We start from the raw sequence: 21,874 nt of genomic DNA, 5'->3' as shown, positions 1-21,874 counted from the left end.
AGCAATAAAGGTACTAGATATGATGGTAACAGTACCTGTTAAACTAGTGGTATGTGATATCAGGAAAAGGGAAAAAATATACAAGGATAACAATACTTTATTCCTTCACCGATAAGACAGAGAGGAAAATGATGTTTGAGAAACTTAAAAACATTGTCCTGATGGGAGATTTCAACTGCAGTTTGAGAAAGGAGAGGGGAAACAATGCAATATATTAAAGTAATAAGAAAAGTTAAAGACATGGAAGATAGAAGTTACGAAAAAAACAGAATGGACATATAAAATAAAGTATTTTCAGAACTGAAATTGATTATGTGGTATATTCAAAACATATGAAAGAAAAAGGGTGAGAAAGAAATGGTTAAGTTCTCAGATCACTGAGCAGTATGGGCTAGAATATGAGATAACAGAAGTAATAAAAGAAGGCAACGGAATAAAGATTGACTTGATAGATTGCTAAACAGGTGAGATAAAATATTAAGAGAACAACATATGACAAGAACAGTACATTATAAAAACTGGAAGACTGGCAGAGTGCTTATAAAGAAAACAAAATTGATTGTATAAAAAAAAGAGTGAAACAACGGAAAGTATATAATGAAATCATACAAAGATACAAAAAAGTAACAGAACAATACAGTGACAGAATAAGAGAAATGGAAAGAAAGTTGTATGAAAAAAACAGAAAAGGTTTAAAATGTTTAGACAAAAGATTTTTTTAAAAAAAAAAAGTTTTTTACCATAAGAGACAGAAGAATGTATGCAATATTTGATGAAAAAAATATTAGACATCGGCAAAGAGAAATGATGGAAATTGTGGAAACATTTTTTTAGGTAGAATGTATGAAAAGCAAATGGTACAAGTAGTAGAATGGATTGTAAATGGAAAATATCTGAAAATCTTAAGAATTCTCTGGAAAGGGGAATAATGTGAAAGGAAGGGAAGAATCAACACCAGGAATAGATGGAGTAGGTTATGAATAGTTTAACTAGAAAAATGAAAAATTAGTACTCCGTAAAATATTAAATGACTAGAAAGAGAAAGGAATAACATATGAATGGATTTGTGGTGGAGTAATTACATTTAAAAAAAAAAGGAGAAATAAAAAATAAAAATAATTTCAGCCTGAAAATAATGAGGAATATACATTATAAAATCTGTATGAAAATAACACAAAAAAAAGAAGCAGGAGGTTTTGGATGAAGTAATAGAAGGATTTTTCAGAATCAACGGAAGGCAAGCAAATGAAATGTTGATAATGAAGTAATGAATATAATTTTGGAAAAAAAAACTAAGGAAGTAAGGCTAGTGGTACGTGATGTGGCAAATGAGTTTGATAAGAATGGTAATGAAATGATATGGAAGATTCTAGAGACACATGGGAAAGAAGAAAAAATGCTGAATGTTATAAAAATGTTTTATGAAATGTCACAGGTGAAATTTATGGTAAACAGCTGGATGGGAGAAAAGATAAAAATTAAGAGAGGTGTTAAGAAAGGATGTCCATTATGTATGTGTCTTTTTGTACTGGGAATTAATGCTATAATTCAGACATATGTATGACATAAAATAAACAAAATGGAATACAGAAAATGGAGTTATACTGCCAATTTGTTTATCATGTGCAGATTTAGTGATTATGGCTAAAAATAAGACATTGATAAGTGACGAGGTGTTACAAGTGGAGTAATTATAAAGGAAAGCTGGGTTATAGTTAAACAAGGCAAAAAGCAAAGGGTTTGGTACTATCAAGGAAATGTGTATAGGAGTGAAATTTGGGGGATATCCAAATGTAACAGAATAGTGAATAATAATAATGGAACAAAAAAAATGTTATCGTGGTGAAGAAGTTTTAATCTACTGTTTAACAAAAAATACACATGTTAAATACTTACATATTACGAAAACTATCATATTTAGGGGGTGTACGTGTTTTGCTGAAATGGAGAAAGATTTGAAATATACACACACACACATTTTATTTATATATATATAATATATATATATATATATATATATATATATATATATATTTAGATAGATAGATATAATTTTTTTCTATTTTTTTTTTTATTTTATTTGGGGAATCAAAACTGAGTCCAGTGAAAAGAAGGGTGATATGCAATAAAAAGGAGGAGGAGATTTGAATCCGAAAAATCCTGTAGTGTATTTACATTTATGCAATTTTCCAGGTAATACAAATAAATGGTGAAAAAGAGAAAGAGGGAGAGGCAAATTATTGGGAAAACATTATATATAAGGTATGAATAATAATGGAAATATTAGGGATGGAAAAGAAAGGGTAAACAAGTAAAGATGGAAGGAAAAGAATATGAAAATAAAATAAAAATCAGACTGATAAAAAAAGAAAATTGTGGTATAATAACTTTATGGGTAAATGTGCTGTATATCCTTGGAAAGAACTACAAGATGATGTAAAAATGCTATAAACATTAGAAGATTAAGGGCAGAAAACTTTTATGAAGCAGGGAATTTCCTATGGAGAATTTTGTTTGATAAGTTACCAGTTAAAAAGTAACAAGATATATAAGATACTGGAAGTAAGAACGTGTTATGCTATGTAATGAGAAAGAAACATTTATTTAGAATGTAAGAAAAGGAACAGTTTTGGAAAAGCTATAAAAAGGAGTATAAATAGGAATGATGCAAAAATAAGAATGGATATGATTTTATATGGAAAATATGAAAAAGAAAATGTGAAATTCAAAAATTCGACAAGACTATTCTTTGTAGCAATTTGGAGATTATGGAAAAGAAGATGTGATGGATTATGGTATAATAACAATAAAATACACATAATAAAGATGTGATAAATAAACGATTTCTGTGGAAGAAAGGATGGGGATAGATAAATATTTGTAAATATGGCTGATATTGATGTTGACTTGAAAAAAATCATTTTTGTTGGATTTTTTTTCTTGAAATTATGAAAATTGATTTATTTTCTAGGTAGACTATATGTTGAGTTAGAAAAAATGGAACACATATATGTTATAGATGGGTCCACTTCTAAATCTCAGAGCCCATAACATTGATGTTCATATTTGATATGAGAATGCCGAAAACATAGCATCATGAATGGCTCAAATCTTCCTGAGCAAGTAAACGCTTGCCCAGCATGCAGAAATATGCCCTTTTCCCCACTGTAATGATATCCGTGGTGCAACCTCACACATGGGAGGTGAGGGGGGCATAGCCTCCCATGAAGGTGGTTGCTTTATCGGCCAGTATGTTTGCGTTTGGTGTTGGACAAGCGTTTACTTGCCCAAGGAGATTTGAGATGTTCGCAATTGTGTTTTCGGCATTCTCATCTCAAGAATGTGAACATCAGCATTATGGGCTCTGAGGTTTAGAAGTGGACCCGTTATAAATACGAATGTGCAAATACCCCTTATGCTGCACTGCAGTGTCACTTTTGGAAAATTAATCCAACTACCTTCTGTAGGAATACAACCCATAGCTTTCTGATCTTCCAGCAATAAAGGCGACTGTGCTACCTGTTGAGCTTTTGAGACTGTCAAGTTATGAATAAGCTAGCTTCATAGAATTTATTACTACTGCCTTGTTACATACATGGGAAACTGGTATTTGCTTATTAACTTACTGAAAGAACATCTGTTTGCATCACTGAAATTAGCCCTATTCCTCTGACTGTAGTGTTACTACATTTAATTACTACTGCACAGTTATGCCGTGTTGCTGTTGCACTGTAGTACACCACAAACAATACTCAATGTAATACTGCACTACTGACATTATTTCAGGTAATTTTGTATTGTTGCCAATTACCAATATTGGTTAGACAGAAGACACACTAACTTATCTCAGTTACTCATTGCTCTCTTGATCACAGGTGTTGCTTCACTGCTACTTCTGAAAGACTGCCCTACTGTTACTGCTCTACAGTACTGTAATGCAGACTACTGAATTACACTGTCTGATATTTTTGCTGTTTATACCAACTGCTCTATTAAACTGCAATCTCTTCAGCTATTGCTCTGCAGTTACTGCACCTAGAGCCATTGGGTTGGACTATCTGCTGCTCACTGCACAGACTTAATTCAGCTACTGTTGCTGCATTGATATTTGCACTGTTTAGGAAACTGAAGTTATTGCAGTCACTTAATACATTTGAAACTACTGGGTAAGACTATCTGATTTATCTTATTGATTGTTACTGATTACACACTGCTGTTACTTTTACATTTTTTCCACTTTCTGAATACTACCAGTATTTATTATGTTGGGAGTGTACAGTACTCACACCTCATATTCCTGTATCCTTTAACTACATCCCATATCACCATTTTCAAGCCCAATCCATTATATCCATCTATCTTATTCCAAAGAGTAGGTTATTATGCCATCCTGCTTTCTCACATCACTTCAACTGTACTGGCCATTTTGGAGTCCCAGTTAGGTACTGCACGTTCTGCAACCAGTATCTAAAGCAGCAGAAATTTAGAGGCAATGCACCAAGTCTCATGTTTACAGAAATCTTTTCATTGATACCTCACAGGGACTAAGTAGGTGAGAGGTATGCTATAGTGAAGTAACTGACTCATGCTTGTTAAAAACTATCACTAATTCTTCTTATAAGTGAGAGGACCTTGGACTCTATCTTTGAAATATAGTCAAGTAAGCACAATACCACAAACACGCCTACCTTCAGAACAGAGCACCTCCACTGCACCCACTTAAACAGAACATTGCTTAAGCCTCCAAGGACTAGGAAATTTCAGCTACTAGTTAACAGCAATAAACCTACCTCAAACCTGCATTCCCATGGCCAATAATCAGGCCCACTTAGACTACAACCACCCATAGAAGTGTTTTCATAATCTGTGACTCTACTTCACACATATGGATACAACATTTATTAAGCTGAAAAAAATAACGGTGATAGCATGTGGTCTTTCCACAGTCAGGATGCAAAAGGTAATAAGGACTCAAACCCTCCATCCTGACAAATGCAATCATGTCGTGGGAGTGGCCCATGTGGGAGAGAATGACACTCTACTCAGTTTCTTCCTATGCATGTGCCTGAGGCAAGACAGAGACTGGTCTTGACAAGTATTTTGCTATCACCAAGAATGATGCAGAGATTGAAAGACAACTGAATTTAATATGTAGCTGGTATAATTCTAAAGAGATTCAGTATGTATCATCTTGAGACAAGATGGCTGAACAGTTTTCACACATTGCCAAAAATGCTCTGCACCTCTCTTACCACGGCTTTCACATTCTATGTAAAGTCATTACTGTCCCAATAGTGCCATTTCTGGCACAGTCCATCTATCGCTTATTTTATCCTATGAAAGCACAACTCAGAATGCACTGATGTTCCTCTGTTCAATTCTGAGACTTAAAAGCCTGAACTTGAGATTCTCCTACAACATGAACACATTTACATAAATGTAATCAAAATGTCTTGATTTCAAAGCAACAAAACTACTTCCTCTGCTCATGTGCTTAACACCTATATTTTTTTAAGAACTGCTGAACATGGGAAAGATGTATCAGCACTTGTGAAGGATACCACCACTTCACGACTGACTTCTCGGAATCCCAAATATGTGAACTCGAGATATTGAAATCACAGTAAACAAGATCAACGTTTCACACCTTCTAACTAGAACAGCTAACTTATCGCCTTAGCCGAAATCTCCTTTCATCCCAACACTTTTAATTTGGAAGATGTCAATGTCATTAATAAAATGTCTAACTGATACCACCTATGACTGACTTGCCCAAGGTTTGCTTGACATAAGTGATAACTCCCTTGTAAAGTGAAGAATCCATCTACACGCTGAGAACTTGACCTCATGCCCCTTGCTGCACTCCTCCATGTGCATCACCATTCCTCATTAAATCAGCACAGAAATTAGTGACCTTTTCCTTTAAACTGGTGGCACTTTCCCAGCAAATATCTCTGTGCATAGGGATTTCTCAAAAGTAAATCCTCAATTACTCAATAACCTGAATAAATTTCAACCTACTACTCCTCCTCGGAAGGTCCTGTTTATAAAGCTGCCACCTGTTCCTCTGACATTCACTCACACATAAATCGCTGTATCAAAGAGCTTAAGGATACCAATTAAAAGCTCAAAGCTAAATATGAACTTAAAACATTCACTAAAAAGAAAAATAACTAAAAAAACTTAATTCAGCTATGTCAGGAGGTTAAGAACTAATGCCCAGCAATATTGTGAGCTAGGCTACAGTAACACTGCCCAGTATATTTATTTAACATTTGTTGACCAGGAAAATCCGACTAGGGCAGGGCCTATTTTCTGTGCAGGCTCTGGGTGAAATGCTCCAGACACATGTCTTTGGAATGTGGGAGGAAACTAGAGTATCGAAAGGAAACCCATGCGAATGCAGAGAGGACATGCAGTCTCCACACAGAAGGCATGCAAGCCGAGAATCGAACCATAGATCCTCTTGCTGTGAGGCGACAACGTTAACCACTGTACCACTGCACCATCCAATATAACTAATAGGAAATTAGAAGTTATGTACTCACCATAACGTTCCATCTGAGTAGGTGACTTCATTTGGATGCAACCTGTGGGTATCGGATCCGATCTTGGATCCGAGCCGGCATTTCAAAAGCTTAGGCTCCGAGCTCCTAGCTCCTCCCTCTTACCCATAACCCCTTGCCAAGCCCTGACTGACCTCAGATTGAGTTTGCCTAAATAATACTGACTACAGTACATGAACCAAGCATAAATACTCGCTCTATAAAGGTCAGGGGGATGGTTGCATCCAAATGAAGTCACCTACTCAGATGGAACGTTATGGTGAGTACATAACTTCTAAATCTGAAGTAGGTAGACTTCATTTGTCTGCAACCTGTGGGACAGAGTCCCCAGCTACCTGAATCTTGGGTGGCCGTCATGGAAGGATGTTCCGGAGCACCGCTGAGCCAAAGGATGCTCTTCCCCTGGAAACAACATCCACCTTATAATGAGAAATAAAGGTATGAGGCGAGGCCCAAGTAGCTGCCGCGCAGATATCATCCAATGACACACGGGACTTAAAGGCGGCTGACGTGGAAACTGCCCTAGTAGAATGAGCCGTAACCCTCTGAGGAGCAGGTCTACCTGAAGTGTCATAAGCCTGCAGAATACAATTAGCAATCCACCTAGATAGTGTGACTTTAGACACTGCTTTACCCAAAGCAAATTTAGCAAAGGAGACTAACAGCTGATCTGATTGCCTGTGACCAGCTGTTCTGTGAATATAAAATCGTAATTGTCTATGAACATCCAAGGAATGCAATTTGTATTCCCCTTTGTTTGAGTACTTGGGAAAAACACAGGTAAATTGATTGATTGGTTGATATTAGATTCTGAAGAGACCTTCGGAAGAAAAGATGGATTGGTCCTGAGGCACACCCTATCTGGAAAGAAAGAAAGGTAAGGCGGCTTGACGCATAGAGCCTGAAGTTCAGACACTCTTCTGGCTGAAGTGATAGCTACTAAGAAGGCAGTCTTCCAGGAAAGGTACTTTAGGTCTGTAGAAGCTGCAGGCTCAAAGGGAGGAGCAGTAAGAGCTTGCAGAACTAAAGATAGGTCCCAAGGCGGTACAATCTCCTTGACTGGAGGCCTCAACAAAAAAATCCCTTTGAGAAAAGTTTTGCACAATTTCGCCGTCATGAGGGGAGCTGTCTCATGACCAATGTGATAATGCGAGATGGCTGCCAGTTGTACCTTAATCGTGGAAGAACTTGCCCCTTGATGAAAGAGGTCTGTTAAAAAATCCAGCACTGCTGACATAGGTGCTGAGAAAGGGTCCAAAGTTCTCTGAACCGCCCAAATAGAGAATCTCTTCCATTTACTCCGATAAACCTGCCTGGTGGAAGGTTTATGAGCTGCCACTAAGATGGCTTTGACCAGTGACGAGATACCGAGTCCTAATCAAGGATGGAACTGGAGCAGCCAAGCTGTCAATTTCAGGGTGCGTAGATTGGGAACCGAAATTCCCAGAGGGTGGGAGATGAGATCCGGAATCGGATCCAGAATCCAGGGTGGATTGATTTTGTGAGACCATACAAAGGGGAACCAGGGTTGACGAGGCCAGAACGGTGCAATGAGAATCATTCTGCTCCCCAAACTGTTGGCTTTCTGCAGAAGCCTCTGCATCAGAGGTAGTGGAGGGTAGGCATAAAGGAGACCGGGAGGCCAAACATGCACCAGCGCATCTCTCGGGAATTCCCCTGGTGGGGGAAGCAGAGCGAAGAAATTGTCGCATTTGGCGTTTGAGGGAGAGGCAAAAAGATCGCAACAGGGTTGCCCCCAAACGGCAAAAATCTTCCTCGCTACCTGAGGATTGAGAGACCACTCGTGAGGTGAAAGAATGGTGCGACTGAGTTTGTCCGCAAGGATGTTGGATTTTCCCAGAATGTGCGTTGCTACCAGAAAGCGTTTGGTGGAAACTGCCCATTCCCAGACTCTCATGGCCTCTCGACAAAGGGGATAGGACCTGGTTCCTCCCTGTTTGTTGATGTACCAGACTACCGACATGTTGTCTGTCTGAATCGCAATAGTCCCTGAAGGAAGAATGTGGTGAAGTGCTTGCAACGCTAGGAGCACCGCCCTCATTTCCAGGACATTTATATGCAACGATGTCTCTGTGGGGTTCCACGTGCCTTGGACAATCTTTCCCGCAGAATGCCCCCCCCACCCGAGGCAAGAAGCGTCCGTGGTCACTGTGGCTCGGGGAAATGCAGCACAAAAAGGTCTCCCTGTCAGGGGCTCCGGAGAAAGAAGCCACCAAAGAAGGGAATCCTTGCACGCTTTGCTGACCGCTATCGGAGTGTTGAGAGAGGAACAGAGAGGGGACCACTGAACTTGAAGGGTCCATTGAAGAACCCGCATGCGTAAGCGTGCATGAATAAGAAGCGGAATAGCTGCCGCCATCGAACCTAGGGCCCTCAGGACCGAAGCTGCAGTCGGAAATGGTTGCAGGACCGCTGCTACATGACACTTCAGGTTGGCTATTCTGTCTGGAGTGAGGAAGGCTCGCATTGACCTGGTGTTTAGCCTTCCTCCTATGAAATCTATAGCTTGTGTGGGGTGCAGTAAAGATTTCTCCCAGTTGACAGTGATGCCCAGCCTTGGGGCTAGTCGAAGAAAGTAGTCCCTGGCTGAGCACAGAAGATGCCTTGATGATGCCGTCAGGAGCCAGTCGTCCAGGTACGGAAAGACCTGTAATCCCTGGAGCCTCAGGTGGGCCGCTACCACCGCTAGAACCTTGGTGAACACCCTGGGGCTGAGGTGAGACCAAATGGGAGGACCCTGAACTGGTAATGACTGGCTCCCAGCCGGAAGCGAAGGAACCTCCTGGACCGTCTGTCCATGCGAATGTGGTAGTACGCGTCCTTGAGGTCGATGGAGCACATCCAGTCGTTCTCCCTCAAGAGGGGGAGTATAGATTGAAGGGTGACCATCCGAACTTTTGCTTGGTTACTGACAGGTTCAGCAGGGAAAGATCTAAGATTGGTCTTAAGTCCCCGTTTTCTTTGGCACCAAAAGAACCTGGAGTAAAACCCTGACCCGGTTTGATCTGGGGACGACTGGATAGCTCTTTTTCTAGCAGCTGTTCGATTTCGATAGCTGCTGCCTCCTTGGTCGGGTGGAACATCTGGGAGGCTGCGAGATCTGGGAACTTTGTACAGGGAATTGTATAACCTCTGGATATCACGAAGCACCCAACGGTCTGATGTGATGGACTCCCAAGTAGTTAGGTGCCTCGAGAACGCCCGACTGCCTCCAGAGATGGACAGCCGGGCAACCCTTCAGGGCTGCTGCGTGGGTCTCTCAGAGAAAGGTTCTCTGGACCCAAAGTTTCTAGGAGCCCCCCTGCCTCTAGGACGGCGACCTCCCTGTCCTCCTCTGCCACGGGAGGACTGGTTATCCGGAGCAGGTTGGGACTGCTGCGATTTCTGGAACCACATCTTCTTCTGTCCCTTTTGGTTCTTCGAGAAGGACCTCTGGGGAGCTGAGAAGCGGACTCCGACGGCAGACAGCGTCTTCCCGTCCTTTTCGCTCTGGACCAGTGTTTCGCTAACAGTCTTGCCAAACAAGGCAGAACCATCAAAGGGGGCATTCGCGAAAGTCGCCTTGAAGGGCTCTGTGAAATCACAGTGGCGGAGCCAGGCCTGCCGCCTCATGACTAGGCCTGCTCCGCTGGCTCTAGCGGCTCCCTCGGTAGTGTGAGAAAGTAGCCGCATAGATGTGTTAGAAACCGATCTAAGAGTGGCCATTCGGGTGGAGTATACCTGCTTATCCTCACCCGACATGGACTCTGGGGGAGATGCAGCGTATTCTTTAATCAGATCCCGCTGCATCCTGATGACGTGTGCCATGTAGTTCAGCGCTCTCAAAGAGAAGGTTGCTGAACTGAAAACTCGCTTCCCAATGCGATCCATCGATCGGGACTCCTTGCCCGGAGGATGCATAGAGGGACTCTCCTGGGCCAATTCCCTCTTAGTGGCTGCAGCCATCATCATGGCATCTACTGGGGGGCCCTTGCTCCAGTGAGTGCGGTCCGCCGGAGGGGAAAGGATACGGTCAGGACGCTTGGGTACAGGCTCAACGGTGTCCGGATCCTTCCATGCTCTGATGGATATAAGGTCCACCAGAGGGTCGGCAGGAGGGGACACCCAAGAGGTAGATGGGCCCGCCTCGAATGCCTCCAAGAACACAGACTCGTCTGAGGAAGCCTTGGGGGCAGACCACCCCCCCCTGATCCTTAACATTTCCATAATGTCTCCAAATGAGACGTCTTCAGGGGGTGATCTTGGGGAGCCTTCCCCTTCATCCAAGTCTGTGTCTTCGGTAACGGACTCGGGGGAGTCCATGTGCCTCCTTTTGCACTTACGCTTCCGAGGTACTTCATCGGGGGGGCTGTCCGAGGAGTACTCTTCCGCAGCTGGATGTTCCAAGGGAACTACTTGGGACATCGAGGCGGGCTGTCCCTGGGACCGGCTGGTGGGAGCCTGGCCCAACTGCAAGGGAGTGCGGGATGGAGCCGTGACAGGGACCGGGGGTCCGGACGTCCTCAACAGTGCCCTTTCCACAACGTCGAAGGCCGAGGGGGAGCCAGCTTCTCTAAACCCCGAGAGCCGACCCCCACTCGGATCCAACGCACGGATCAGAGCCGGAGCCGAGACCGTCGGATCCGAGACCGTGTGCTCCGACCTGGACGGAGCCGAAGACACACCAGCTCCCTCGGATCCGAGGCTCGGTCCTCGGCTCAGAGGTCGGGTCCGGTACCAAGCACTCAAGGGATGGGACGGATCCGAGGTGCGCCGACCTATCGGATCCGACCCACCCCCGGATCCAACTCTGCCCAGCGCCGACAGCTCCGAACCCATGGTATGGGTCGGAGAAGGAGCCAAAGGCGAAAGGTCAAGCCCTCCCGGATGGGGGCTAGGAGCACTCCCATTTGCATTTGGGCCTGGATGAATTTCCTCATCATCCGGTCCATGTCTGCTTCACTCATGGAGAATGTGGATCTGGTGGAGGCCACCGAAGCGGACCTAGAGAGCCGCCTTGGGGACCTCGCTGAAGGGCTATCCTCCTCCTCCTCGGGCCCGGGAGAGAACCGAGGGGAGTGGAGCCGAGGAGGAGGAAAGCTAGAAGTCACAGGGGAGGCCCGCTTAGATGGAGGAGCCGAACTGGAGGTTTCAGCTTTCCGCTTGTGGTGCCTCTCCCTGTGCCTCTCCTTCTTCTCTCTCTCCCTAGAAGACTCTCACTCCTCCGGCATCTTAGAGGGAGGTTGAGTCCCAGCCGGTGGAGGAGAGCCCACAGCAACTGCTTGCTGAGTAGAAGGGGCAGAAGCGGCGGTATCTGGAGGGAGAAGTCCCGCCAGCACCAGCTTCACCTCCGCTCCTCAGCTCGGGGTTGAACCCTGCACAAATGGTACAACCAGATGACAGGTGCTCAACCCCAAGATGACCAGAGTGTGGCCATCCGCTGGGGACAGCTTATGGCCACACTCGGTACATTTAGAGAATACAGCCTTATGGGCTTCAGACATGATAAGCCCTAACAGGCCTCAAACAAACACACACACACAAACTACGCAAAACCCGAGAAAAGTTTAAAAGAAAGAGAGAGGAAAGCCTAACACAATCACTTCTAACTAATTAAATTAAAAAAGTTAAGTTTTTTTAAAATTTTTCTGTCAGAAAAACTTATCTGTCACTAGGAGCTCTGGAATCCGTCGCAACTTGAAAGCGGCAAACGAAATCTGAGGTCAGTCAGGGCTTGGCAAGGGGTTATGGGTAAGAGGGAGGAGCTAGGAGCTCTGAGCCTAAGCTTTTGAAATGCCGGCTCGGATCCGAGATCGGATCCGATACCCACAGGTTGCAGACAAATGAAGTCTACCTACTTCAGATCTGCTATTATCCAAGCTGACAAATTTAGTAAAATTTTAATCTACTCAGCTACAAGTATTCCATAGATTCCAGTCCCAGACAACCCTATAATTATTATGGAATGAGTCCTCTCAGTCTTCTCAAAAACAACCACCAGCTTCATCCATGGGCCCTGATAACATACCAGACTATCTAATTATTAGCAACAAATATAGCCTATCTGAAATCTTGCTTAGGCTCTTTAAACTAAGCTTCTCTACTGGTTTCATCACTGAAGGCTGAAAAACAGCCACTGCAATGCCATTATACAAGGGCAGCCAGACAGTGAACCCTGCTAACTACAGCCTCACATATAAAGCTATGGAATGTATTACATCAGACTACATTATTATAATCATCATCTCCAAACCCTGGATCCTCATTGATTCAGCTTTATCAAAGACAGGTCCTGCCTCCTTAACCTTGCTAATTTCTTCAAAAAAGTCACAAAGGCAATGGAAAGCAGTTATGTATTGCATAACCACAACTGATACCAGTTATGCAATATATACTGCATCTTAGGACCCAGCCAAGGCATTTGAAACCATTCCCCATGTGAGCATTAACAGACTTGTATATCTGAATACAAATCCATACGTTATGCAGTTGGTAATTAAATGGATGCCCGAGAGTATCCAAGAAGTTAAGTGTCAGGGGTGCCACTTCAGAAACAATAAAAGTTACTAGTGGTTTGCCATACAACTCAGGGTTGGGTCCTCTCTTTTTTGGCATCTATTTCTCAGGCCTTCAAGCCAGACTCTCAGCTTGCAGTTATTGAACTTTGTGGACAACTGTAAATTGGGCATTGCTAGTTATTCCTCCACTAACAGCTGCTGCAACATAGGTTAGACTATGCTAACTACTGAAAGGACAAATGTCTCAAACTAAAATTGAAAAAAAAAATGTAGTACAGTTCATTTTGGTACATAAATCTTACCACATTATGCTATAAAAGCAATACCACCACTCTAGATACTGTTGTAAGCAATCTAAACACACTTATCTTTTAACCGTCATGTCTGCAGAGCAGTTCAGAAATCTTATCTGGTCAACTAACTTGCAAAGATATCTTCACTAGAACAAAAGTCATCTTACCCCTCCCCCTCATCCCTTTATTCATCTCTTACAAGTGGCATCACTAAACATAAAGTCCCTTTTGGTACACATTTGTCAAAACATGTCACTCACCTTAAGAGACCTCAAAGATTTGTAAACAGATCAGTGGCATCAAGACCTTTAACTATTTGGATAGATTGCAGTCTTCTCCCTGTATTTGGTCTCTGATATACACACCTCCTTTGCAGTCTGTACAAGTCTTTTGAGTCATGAAAAACCTGAGCTTCCTTAATCACTTACTCCTTTACAGAAAGTAAAACTGGTTCTTCAAATAACCTTGTTAAAGGACCTAAACCTTCATCAAAAGATGAAGAAGACATGTTGACAAGATATCCCCATTTCTCGAACAAACCTACACTAGAGGTTAGCCTAGACAACTGAATGGACAGACTCAAATTCTCCCATGATCTACCTTGGGTTTCCCACCTCAGAAATGCACAGAACATCTGAATATGACTCATTGGCTAGGCTTGTAATGGTTTACACACTGACTGTTAAGTACTTGCATATGAATTAGCTCCCAGAGTCATGGCACTCACTGCCAGGGAAATACTGAAATTGGATAGGTAAGGTGTATGGCTGAAGGCCCTAACCTCCAACATGGTATGGGAATATACCATCTTACTAGCCCTACCCCTCTTTTTTGTTCACCCTATTTACCAGCTCGGTAGGGGGCAGGGCAAGGACTAATGGAACACTGAGCATCTTCAAAGATCAAAGAAAATGCACTAAATGCTGGTTGCAAAGCATTTCTATATGCTGATCCTTAGTCCTGAGATAATACCCACTTAGGATTAATTGCATTCCAACTCGCCCATCATTTAACAGGTCTATAAGAACTTACCTTTCTCACCTTCCCAACATCACAGATCTCTGACATTTTCACAAGCAACTTTCCTTCAATTTGATTACAGTTCTAGTCTATTGATATTACTCCTTTTAAGCATCAAATGAACATCTTAATACCATTTAAGTAAGGTAATATGTTGATTCTCTCCATTTTCCACTTCAGTCTGATTGGTGACCACTGCTAATATTATTTACTCTCTAGTTTTCCCTTCCTTCTATTTTTACCACTATCCCAACAACCTCTCACTATTACTTAGTCATAGAAATATACTTAGATGTGTGTTCCAAGATTTCATTAGCTTATAAAACAGCATTACTACATGATGGAACACAGTTGTGTAACTACAAACACAAAACAGCCTGCTTAATAGTGTTCATTTTAATCTCTACAATGCATTTTAATATGCATGGCTAGTCCTACAGTTATCTGTTACTTGTGAAATTACTTTTTCTGAATGTCTTCTGGGTATATTCTTTATATATATATATATATATATATATATATATATATATATATATATATATATATATATATATATATATACACATATATTTACTTTTCTTTCTCTGAAGGAACTAGGTCAAGACTGAGAAAAAAAGAAGTTATGTCTTACCATAACGTTCCATCTGTGTTGGTCATCTTCTTTCATTAATCACTGAAGGGGTTTGGTTCCAAGCCCTGGGAACAGAGCCGGCCTTTTTACCAAGCTCGCGCCAGCCAAAAACTCTCAAGCCAAGTTTCTACCCAGAATGCCCTTCTTGTTACTTCAAATCGAGTTTGCTAGAGATAGAGAAATAAAGTCAAGGCCACTTCTGCGCAAATACCCTAGGACACCACTTGGACCCAAAGCATCCCCCAGGAGCCTTTGGAGGGGGAAAGAAGGTGGGAAGTGATGAATGAAAGAAGATGAACAACACAGTTGGAATGTAAGACATAATTTTTTTATCTGATGTTGTTCATCTTCTATCCATTCATCACTGATGGGACAGAATCCCAAGCTACATTGAGGTCCATGGGCGGCCCTTATGGAAGAACATTCCTGGGTACCAATGAGCCAAAGGCAGCTCTCCCTCTGGAGACAAAGTCCAATTTGTAATGATTGATAAAGGTATGAGGCTTAGCCCAAGTGGCCGCTGCGCAAATGTCATCCATGGAAGCCCTGGAATGGAAAGCTACAGACGTTGCCATAGATCTAGTGGAGTGAGCTTAGGCATAGGTTCTTCTATGAGGGAATAGATGAAATGTATGCAGTCTCTTAGCCATTTTGATAATGTAACCTTGGAAAAAAGTTGTTCAGACTTAAGGATAGGTTTGGTCCTGTCTAGGTAAAATCTCAGTTGCCTAAGTACATCCGAGGAGTATAGGCAGTACTCTCCTTTATTGGAAAAATTCGGAAAGAACACTGGTAGTTCAATGGTCTGATTACTGTAAAATTCAGAAACAACTTTGGGAAGGAAGGATGGATTCATCCGGAATGATACTCTGTCTTTATGGAAGACCAGATAGGGCCTCTTGGTACACAATGCCTGCAGCTCCGACACCAGTCTGGCTGATGTGATGGCTACTAAGAACAAGGATTTCCAGGCCAAGAACTTTAGGTCACACTTCGTTGCGGGTTCAAAGGGTTTTTGAGTCAAAGACTGAAGGACTAAGGTGAGGTTCCATGGTTCCACAGGCTGTCTGACAGGGTCCTGATATGAGAGGTTCCCTTGAGAAAGGCTTTGCATCGACGTAAAGAGATGAGAGGGGTGCCATCTATACCATTGTGGAAATTAGAAATTGCCGTCAGGGGTACTCGTACAGTAGAGGCAGAGGCTCCATTATCAAAAAACTCAGCCAGTATTGCAGTACCGCAGTCACTGGAGCCGAATACGGGTCTAGCATGTTATCCTAAGACTAGATGGAGAACCTTTTCCATTTATTCTGTTATGGTCTTCTGGTGGATGGTTTATGAGAGGCCAGAATGATGTCTCGAACAGATGAGATGAGATTACCTTACCTGGCAATGAAGAGAAGTGGAGAAACCAAGCTGTCAGCTTGAGACTGGACAGAATCAGGTGGCTCAATCCTTGGGGGTGAATAATCAGATCTGGAAGAGGGTCCAGAATAAATGGCGGGTATACTAGGTGAGGCCGCAGGAAGGGGAACCAGAGTTGTCAAGGCCAGAACGGGGCTATGAGGATCATCTTGCATCTCAACCGAAGATCTTTCTTTAGGAATTGTGGAATCAGGGGAATGAGAGGATAAGCGCAAAGAAGTCCCGTGGGCCAATTGTGGAGTAGAGCGTCCCTCGGGGACCCCCCCGCTGGGGGAAACGGGGTGAAATAGCTGCTGCACTTGTTCGCTGGTGAGCTGAAAAGACTGCAGCAAGGTTGGCCACAGTGGCTGAAGATTTCTGTCACCACCTTGGGATTGAGGGACCACTCATGAGGCAGGAGGACACATCTGCTCAGTTTGTCCGCAATTATGTTGGAGCTCCCAGGGATGTGCATTGCTATCAGAAAGCGGTTGGAAGCTATTGCCCCTGCCAAATTCTCATGGTCTCTCGACACAGGGGGTAGGACTTGGTTCCTCCTTGCTTGTTGATATACCAAACCACGGACATGTTTTCTGACTGAACTGCAATTGTCCCAGAAAGGAGAACTGAATGAAAAGCCTGCAACACTAAAGTACAGTTGTGTACACTTACCATAAATGTAGATGTTCGAGTGTATTCACTGTTGCAATCATTACATTTGGGTTATCTGCTTGCAGGTAGCCCTCAGTCAGCCTAATTATCAAAGTCTTAGGTCCTGCATCGGTTGCTGTATCATCTTCCATGACGTCAGGTAGTCAGGGGTATAAAGCATGCAGCCGACGCCATTACATCAGTTTTTCTTGCCCCAGATGTCGGGTGCCCCATAATGGGAAGCAATTATATACAAGGTTACACCTCAAACAAAAAGCAAATACACCAGAAAGCCTTAAGCATAGAAAAGCAAGAATAGAGGTATAGTCAATAGAAGTCAGGGGGCTGGAGGGAGGGTAACCAGGACTGCAACAGTGAATACATTCAAACATCTACATTTATGGTAAGTGTACACAACTGTACTATGTTCTTCGTGTTTCACTGCTGCAGTCATTACATTTGGGTAGATTCCCAAAGCTAAGGAAGGGAGGAGGCAATTAGATAGCATTAGGCCAGCTATAAGGCCCTGCAAGACTGCAGTGGCGAAATCAGCTCTGGATTTAGAAAAACATTTGCCAGTGGTAATGCTTGGTGAAGGTATGTACAGAACTCCAGGTAGCAAGCTTCTAGGATGCCCCTGGTAGGGACACCTCTGAGAAAGGCTGTTAAGGTAAATGCAGCCCTGGTGGAATGTGGTCTTATCCCCTGTGGGGTAGGTTTTCCATGGTGCTTATAGCACAAATGAATGCAATGGCCTATCCACTTAGAAATGGTTTGCACTGAAATGGCCTTCCCCTCTGCCCTTGCAGCGAATGCAACCAGCAGCTGTTCAGATTTCCTGAGGGGCTTAGTCCTGTCCAAGTAAAATCTAAGTTGTCTGTGCATGTCCAAGGAGTGCAGTATTCGTTCCCCTTTGTTCTGTGGATTAGAAAAGAAGGTTGGTAAATGAATGGAATGATTAAGGGCCACACTGGATACCACCTTGGGCATAAAGGAGGGATTGGTCCTGAGGGACACCCTGTCCGCATGAAAGATGATGAAAGGCTCCACTGCCATGAGGGCCTGTAATTCAGACACCCTTCATGCTGAAGTGATGGCTAGAAGTAAGGCTGCTTTCCAAGAAAGGAATTTCAACTCTGCATTTGCAGCTGGCTCAAAGGGAGGTAGATTAAGCTTTTCCAGCACAAAGTTAATGTCCCAGGCTGGAGTAGGGACTCTCCTGAGTGGTCTTAAGTTTTTGGCCCCTCTGAGGAATTGCTTCAGCAGTGGATGAGAGAAGGGTGGCTCTGTATTATAGTGAGCTGAAATAGCCAAGCATAAATTTTGAAGGAAGGAAAAAAGAAAGGCCCTTGTGAAGCATCTCAGTTAAGTATTGAAGAATGTGCGGTAAACTGGGCACTGTTATGTCCATCCCGAGTTTGGCTCCAGGAACAGAATCTTTTCCATTTTTCAGCATAGGCTTCCTTGCCTCCAGAATGACATCCATCACTTGTTTACTAAAGGATGGTAAGGGAGAGATCATGTAATTAGCCAGGCTGCACGGTTCAGGGTTTGAAGCTGTGTTGTCTTGAGTAACGAGTTCCCAGCTTTTTGCATGCAGGGCGATCTTTCCCCCTAAAGGAAAGAGTCAGTTGAGCAGGACTTGGAAGGTTTAAAGTTAAGTCATTGAGACAGTTTACTATAGGGGGGTGTCTTACTACTTCCAGCTTTGGAAGTGGGAGCCCTCCACTGCTTAGGCCTGTGAGTACCTTGAGACTGAAGCCTGGGTGGTCTACTGATTTTGGGTTTGGCCTGGAAGAGGCAAGGAAGGACCAATTCTTAGAAGGCCAGTGCCTACTAAATCTGGGAGGCTGTACTTGTAGGAATTCTTTAACAGTTTGCATAGATTTAGCTTTTCCCTCCATCTTTTTAAGTAGTACTGCTTTGTTGCCAAACAGGCGGTCAAGCTTTAGGGGGCATCCAGTAATTTAGCTTTAACATGATCTGGCAAAGATTGCACCTTAAGCCAAGCATGCCTTCTAAGTACAGACCCAGTGACAGCAGCCCTGCAAGATGCCTCTAAAGAATCAAAACCACACTGCAAAGTATGTTTTCCAACTTGTTCAGAAGAATGCATTAAATCCTGTAATTCTTTATTTTCATCACAGTCAGGAATCATCATCATTTTCTGTTTAAGCAATCCAGTGATATGCTGCTGATACTTTAATATATGAAACTGGCAGTTTAAGGCCCTAATGGCCAAAGTTGCAGAAGTGTATACCTTCTTACCCCATCTGTCCAGGGCCCTGGAATCTCTATCAGAGGAGGTAGGGTTTTTGGCAGTAGTAGCCTTAAAGCCTTTGGGTCCCTGTGAAATGGTCTCAGGATCCACATAGGATTCTTAAAGAGGAACTTGTGAGAGTCTGGTACTCTAATACTGGTCAGGCTTTCTGGGAGCCAGAGGTAAAGTGTCAGGGGCCAGGCTAGATTCCAAGAAGGCATCATCTACAATGTCCAGTACAGGAGAGATAGATAAAGGCCTGTGTTGATGTATGAGTAAGAATTCCCCAAGCCTCTTTTTGGAGTCAGAGTAATCCTGGCTTTCCCAGCAGAAATGCTCCCTAAGAGTATGCAAAGTTTCACCAAAAGAGAAATCCTCAGGAGGGGAAGCACAGGGAATGGAGTCCTCTGCATCAGAATCCTCATAGGCAGACAAGGGCAACTCCTGGTCATCAGAGAAAAAGTACAGTTTTATACCTACTATAAATGTAGATGTTTGAGTGTTCACACTGCTGCAGTCATCACTGTTGGGTTATCCTGCCATCAGGCGATCCCGCAGTCGGCCCGAGTTCTAAAGTCTTGGTCCGGCGTCGGTCGCTGTCACCTCTTCCCTGACGTCAGTGCGTCAGGGGTATATAAGATGCATCCAACGCCATTTTCTTCAGTTTTTCTTGCCCCAGATGTCAGGTGCCCCCAATAAGTAGGCAATACATATTGTTATATAAAAATATACATATAAAAAAATAAAACAATAGCTTCAGTCACAAGCAAATACACCACAGAGGTTGTATAGGATAGAAAGGAATAGATAAGTCCAGCTAGTACAGAGGGGATGGAGGGAGGGTAACCTGGACTGCAGCAGTGTGAACACTCAAACATCTACATTTATGGTAGGTACAAAACTGTACTATGTTCATCATGTTACACTGCTGCAGTCATCACTGTTGGGTTGAATCCCAAAGCTAAGGATGGGTGGTGGAACTAAACAGGGCTTGGAGAGACTAGTAGGCCCTGCAGAACTGCAGTGGCAAAGCCAGCTCTAGTTTTAGAGTATAGAGGTAAGTGATAGTGCTTGGTGAAGATGTGCACTGAACTCCAAGTTGCAGCCTCCAAAATATCCTTGGTTGGTACCCCTCTGAGGAAAGGCTGTTGATGTAGCTCTAGCCGTGGTGGAATGGGGCCTGATGTTACCAGGCACAGATTTCCCATGGTGTGTGTAGCAGAAACAGATACAATGTCCTATCCATTTTGAAATGGTCTGTTTTGAGATAACTTTTCCTTGAGATCCTGCAGCATAGGATACAAAGAGCTGGTCAGATTTTCTGAAAGCCTTAGTTTTATCCAAGTAATAACGTAATTGCCTGTGAATGTCCAAAGAGTGTAGGAGCCTTTCCCCTTTGTTCTGGGGGTTTGGATAGAAGGTGGTCAAATGAATGGTTTGGTTTAGGGACACACTGGATACCACCTTTGGCATAAAGGAAGGGTTAGTTCGTAAAGAGACTCTGTCTTGATGAAAAATGATGAAAGGCTCCACTGCCATTAGGGCCTGTAGTTCTGAGACTCTTCGTGCTGAAGTTATTGCAAGCAGCAGGGCAGTTTTCCATGATAGGAACTGTAGATCAGCAGTGACAGCTGGTTCAAAGGGCGGAAGTGTAAGCTTTTCCAGAACAAAGTTGAGATTCCAAGTTGGTGTTGGTGCTCTCCGGGGTGGTCTTATGTTCTTAGCCCCTCTGAGGAACTGTCTTAGTAATGGATGTGAAAATATAGGAGTATCCGTGTTGTATTGAGCTGAAATAGCTGAGGCATGGTTCTTAATAGATGAGAAGGAAAGTCCTTTGTGCAACATCTCAGTTAAATATTGAAGAATCTGAGGAATATTTGGGACAAGGGGATTTTGCCTTTGGCCTGGTTCCAGGCGCAGAATCTTTTCCATTTGTCTGAACAGACTTTCCTGGTGCTGGGCCTCCTGGCCTCCAGAATGACATCCATCACAGCTTTAGAGAGAAGTGTTGATTGGTTATTTTAGGCAATTTGCCATGCAGCCAGATTTAAAGTCTTGAGCTGGCTGTGTAGAATCTGATTGTTTTGTTGAGTGAGCAGATGAGGAAATGTAGGCAAAATCCATGGTGGGCCTTGAGCCATGTTCCTTAGTATTGGATACCAGTGTTGGCGTGGCCAGTCTGGAGCAATGAGTATCATTTGTGGCATCTCTAATCTGGCTTTCAGTAGCACCTTTGCCAGAAGAGGCAGTGGAGGAAAGGCATACACTGTCAATGTTTTCCAACTGAATGAGAGGGCGTCCACTTTCCAAGCTAGTGTGTGGTTATGTCCTTGTGCAGAATTTCCGTAGTTGGTAGTTTTGGGGGGAAGCAAACAGATCTATGTCTGGGCTCCCCCATTTTTGAGTTATCATTGTGAATACTTGTGGATCTAGTTTCCACTTGTGAGGATCTGTGATGTTTCTGCTGAGATCATCTGCCAGTGTGTTTTTCTTTCCTGGCAGGAATTGTGCTTGTAGTTGAACTTGGTAGG

The 21,874-nt window shown here is 43.3% G+C and overlaps 1 protein-coding gene across 1 annotated transcript in view; it reads right to left on the bottom strand.

Moving 5' to 3' along the window:
• The window catches only part of ABRAXAS2 (abraxas 2, BRISC complex subunit), a gene marked incomplete in the record, with an annotated part of 1,016,818 nt that overhangs the window by 301,817 nt on the left and 693,127 nt on the right, over window positions 1-21,874 (bottom strand).

The sequence above is a fragment of the Protopterus annectens genome, chromosome 14.part0 (genome assembly GCF_019279795.1).
Source record: "Protopterus annectens isolate FY-2018-M chromosome 14.part0, PAN1.0, whole genome shotgun sequence".
NCBI lineage: Eukaryota > Metazoa > Chordata > Ceratodontiformes > Protopteridae > Protopterus > Protopterus annectens.
This window is presented reverse-complemented; position numbering and strand designations above follow the sequence as displayed.